The following is a 5225-nucleotide window of genomic DNA, read 5'->3' as shown; positions in this document are numbered from 1 at the left end:
ACTGTAGAGGTGGGTGGAGGACACAGATGCTGGTAAACATCCCATAATGCATAGGACAGCCTTCCCACAACAAAGAACTATCTTGTCCAAAATGTGAACAGTGCTGAGATTGGGAAACTCTGGCTTAGACAGTCACCTAGAGTGCAATGCCCCGTGGGGAGGCAACCAGCCACAGCGGCTTCTGCAGTGTCTGACCTGGGGAAACAGTCTCGTACCAGCAGTTCTAGCAAAATCCCATTACACTTTATTGGCTCTGGCTGCATCACATGTCCACCGCAGGACCAATGACTCTGTACAGGAAAATGGGATGCAATGATTGGCTTAAGCCTAGCGCACATCTTCCACCTCTGAGCCAGGCTTGAATTAACTCTGAAGCCCATGAGTTGAGAGAAGGGGAAGAAAGGGTGATGCCCCAGGGAGAACCTAGAAAAGTAATCAAGATAAAGTGGATAGAGATTGGGCAGCAAAACCCCAGTCCTCTCACTGAGAGCTATGGGCAAGAATTGTGCTTGCACTTGGGCTCAAAATAGCAGCAGCAGCAGGAGGTCAGTGGGACTGTCTAGGAACGCTCTGGGCTGGAGCCATGAATTGCTCATTCCACATGGAGAGTAGAAGTGGCTTTAATTAGCTCCATCCAGGCAGCACTTTTCACCTAAAGAGATGCTCAGTCAACCTAGCAAAGTAAAAGCAGGAGAAGCAGAGAAGGAGGGGGGCAGAGAGGAGGTGGCAGCTAAGAAGAGTGCAGAGAGAGGGAGAGCATCTTAAGTGCTTGGCAAAGAGAGGAAGTGGTGTTGTGGGCAACTGCACAGATGTTCTGTTTGTCCCTAACCCCTGATGACTTCTCTGTCCTGGAAGCTGATTGCGATGACCCGGAGACACAGGCCTTCTTTTCCTACGGCTTTCAGTTGTGTTCGGCCCATGGGTGCATCACCAGGGCATGAAAGGGAGAGAGGAAAGAGAGACTGGGATGTTTATTTCTCCTGCCTCCTCCCTGATTTGTCATAGTCTGGCAGTGGCTGCATCCCACTATGACTAGCACTACTGTTGGGGGGTTCCCCATAACCCCACTTCTTCTCTTTGCTCCTTTAGGTCTAACAGTGGCATTAACTCCCTGATGATACCTTCTTGGTTGACTCAATATTCTCCATTGGTTTTCTTAATTCCATCCACACATTTGTAAGTAGTACCTTTATTAGAATGTCTCTGGGGCAGGGCGTGGTGGTTCACGCCTGTAATCCTAACACTCTGGGAGGCCGAGGTAGGAGGATCGCTTGAGGTCAGGAGTTTGAGACCAGTCTGAGCAAGAGTGAGATCCCATCTCTACTAAAAATAGAAAGGGCACAGTGGTGGTTGTCTGTAGTCCCAGCTACTCTGGAGACTGAGGCAAGAGGATCACTTAAGCCCAGGAGTTTGATGTTGCTGTGAGCTAAGCTGACGCCATGGCACTCTAGCCCAGGCTCTGCAACAGAGCAGACTCTGTCTTAAAAAAAACCAAAAAAAGTCTCTGAGTGTGTTGTCTGGTTCCTATAAGAATCCTGACCAATGCCACAGGCAGGTGGCCAGCACAAGAGCCTCTTGTGCCAGCCTGTCAATGCCTGTGTACCACATGCCTTGATCACACCCAATACCGCATCAATCCAAAGTGTCCACTCCCACCGGTTTTTCGGACCTATCCTTCTTGTGAAGCCTAATAGTTAAAATGATGGATTTGAGGGTTATTATTCCTTTCTCCTACCAATCTCTGCCAACCTGTTCTCCCTATTGTCTAAGCAAGTAGACAGTGTATTAACCATGGTGCATTTCATAATGATGCCTACCATTTCTTGAACACTTGTAATGGGCCAGACATTGTGCCAAGCACTTAAGATGATTTATCTCATTTAATCTTCACAACAAACTTACATGTTTGATGCTGTTGTTTTCCTCATTTTATGGATAAGGGAACTGAGGCTCAGAGAATTACGTAACTTACTCAAGATCAAACAGCTTGTAAGTGGTTATGGTAGCTAATACCAGTGGTCACCAGTATTTTTTATTCTCTTCCCCTTTCTAGACACATGGAAAACCATATTTCCCATTTCGCTTTACAATTGAGTAGGGTCTTGTGACAACCAATGTGTTGTGACTTCAAGTGATAAGGTATTTCTGGGCTGACACATTTCAGAGCTGGCATGTGATCTTTGATGCTTTATTCCTCTGCCACGGCACTCATGTGTTAAAACAGAGGTGCCACCAAGCAACCAGGATGGCTGAACCACTCCATGACAGCAGCTGCCCTGCAGAGTCACCTGGACCTGTACTAACTTAGTGTAAAGACAAAATAAACTTTTGCTGTGTTAAGAAACTCAAAATTTGGTGCTATTTGTTACTGCAGCATAACCTAACTTATATTTACTGAAACAATGGAGGAGTTGGGATCAAAACCAAGTTCTCCCAAAAGTTAGTGTCCTTAACACCAGGCAATACTGCTTCTCTCTGCGTCTTTATCCAAGGAGACAGCTGGGAAGTTGTGGCCTTGGAAGGGTGAAAGAAAGGGACAAAAGAAAGGCAAGGGATACTTATGAGGACTATTATGAGAGGAAGAAAAGAGTTAGGAAAGAGACTAGTAAAAAAATCATGCCTGTTTTTCCTTTGCTCCCCATATCAATAACATTTTTTTAAGAAATAGAGGAATCTTTAGGAAAATGTTTATAGATAGGGCCTCCAGGAATTTTGCTCTTAGACAGGGAATTAATTGTGGTGCTCCTCACTGAAAATAATTCTGCAGTCCATCTTTAGGGAAGCATGAGTGGGAATGCGTCTACTTTGAAAGAGAAGCTCCAAGCTGCAGCCCTTCTGCCTGGAGGCTGGACAGCACCCCCATTCCGGATCATTGTCTCCCTGTGTGGTTTATCTCTTTCTTGGTTCAATAAAGACAATTTGTTGGTTAAAGACTTTATTAATCTTAACCATATCCTTTCAGCCCTCCATCACCTACTACTTGCAAATCCCAAGGATCGACAGGCCATGTCTTTGTATCTAAGTTTGGAAAGAACCCAGGTAATGAGGCCAGCGTCTGTGGTTCCAAAGGCACTTTGTGTAATAAATCATAGTCCCCCAAGGCTACTAGAAAACCTGAATTTAAAGGATTACATAGAAAAACAAGATGCTAAAATGACCTCTTTTTCTTGAGTGAATTAGATATACTTTCTATTGGAAAAAAAATTTGACAGAGGAGGTGGTACCTATTGGCCCCACTTTCATGTACCTGTGAATGAAAACACAGAGTGCCTGATGTTATCCACATTCCTGAGCATGTGTACATGGGTTTCCAAACTGGAAACAGCTATGAGAAGATTCACTAATTAGCATAATGTTTACACATTTATTGTCAACTATAATTACTTGTTTATTAGAACAGAGGTTTCCCTGTTTATTACATTACGATCTGTCTGTAAGACATAATGTGGTTGAATTTCACAAGTATGTGTAAATTGCACAAATCTTGCCAGCCCTAGGGAGGAACAACTCTCAATGAAGATGCTCAATAAGGTAATTCTCAAGGAGGCTACAGGATTTTACTTCGGCTTATAAGGTGTGATCCTGTCCCATATAACTGCAGATATGCTCCTAACCAAGGAATTTGCAGCAAGTTCCTTCTTATTTAGCACTGACTCATGTTCCTCTACAGTAGTGTTAATGCCAAGCATGGTGCTAGGCACTTACTTGGTATGTGCCTTCTCATTCCATTCTCCCAACAACCCTTCCATGTGGAAATGAATGGTCCCATTTTCCAAATAAGGAAACTAAGGCTCCCAGAGATCAAGAGAGTGTTGACTGGGCCAGTTTTTCCCAACTTGCAGGGGTGTCCATGAAGGGGAGTGGCTGGGAGGGACAGGACCGGGCGGTAGAGTCTCCAGGTTAGGAAAGGCGAGCAGAGGCTGGCAACACGTTACTGTGGGGGAGGTGGTGGTGGCACGAGGTTGTGCTGTGTGCTGAGGCAGTTAGGAAACACAATGTCTCGCTGAGGAGCTAGAAAACCAAACTATTGGTTTTATTGTTGCAGATGGAGTCAGATAATCAAGACACTAAAAATCATTAGTTAGGTCTCTGCTTACACGTAATTCTTTTTGCTTTTACAGATGTTCTGAGGGGCAGAGGTTTGTACCGTCGACGGTGCTGTGCATGGAGTGCCTCTTGGCTCTGTCAGCTCGGGGAGTTAGGCCTTCGTGATCCTCATAGAAACAGCCCACTGTTGCTTTACATTACAAAGTGCTTTGCATTAATTTTCTCATTTAATCTTTTTGCAGCTCTATGAAGTTGGTTCTATTTTGTTTGCAGGCGAGGAAGCAAATACAGGGAGGTTAAGTAACATGGCTAAGGAAAGAGAACCATGAATTATCAGAATCCACACTCAGCGCCCACCTTTTCTAGACTAATGGAGTTCTGAGACTGCCACATATACTAAGTACAGGACGATCCTAGAGCTATTGCAATAAAATGAATATCACAACATAGCAAGTCACACAAAGGTTTTGCTTTCCCAGTGCACATAAAAGTTATATTTACACTATATTGTAGTCTATTAAGTGTGCAATAGCATTATGTTTAAAAAGCAATAGACATACCTTAATTAAAAAACACTTTATTGCTAAAAATCCTAAAGATCATCTGAGCCTTCAGCTAGTTGTAATCCTTTTGTTGGTAGAGGCTCTTGTCTCAACGTTTCTGATTGATCAGGGTGGTGGTTGCTGAAGGTTGGGGTGGCTGTTTCTTAAAATATGGCAACAATGAAGTTTGTCTCATCAGTTGATTCTTTTATATGAAAGATTTCTCTGTAGCATGCAATGCTGTTTGATAGCATTTTATCTACAGAACTTCTTTCAAAATTGGAGTCAATCCTCTCAAACCCTGCTGCTGTTATATCAACTAAGTGTATTTAATATTCTAAATCCTTTGTAGTCATTTTAACAGTGTTCACAGCATCTTCACCAGGAGTATATCGTGTCTCGAAAAACCATTTTCTTTGCTCATCCATAAAAAACAACTTCTTATATGTTAAAGCTTGATCATGAGATTGCAGCAATTCGGTCCACTCACTTTTAATTCTACTTCTCTTGTTATTTCCACCATATCTGCAGTGACTTCCACCTCTGAAGTCTTGAATCCCTTAAAGTCGTCCATGAGGGTTGGAATCAACTTCTTCCAAACTCCTGTTAATATTGCTGTTTCAACCTCCTCCCATG

The sequence above is a fragment of the Microcebus murinus genome, chromosome 8 (assembly GCF_040939455.1).
Source record: "Microcebus murinus isolate Inina chromosome 8, M.murinus_Inina_mat1.0, whole genome shotgun sequence".
Classification (NCBI taxonomy): domain Eukaryota; kingdom Metazoa; phylum Chordata; class Mammalia; order Primates; family Cheirogaleidae; genus Microcebus; species Microcebus murinus.
The sequence above is the reverse complement of the archived record's forward strand: the minus strand, read 5'-3'. Positions refer to the sequence as shown.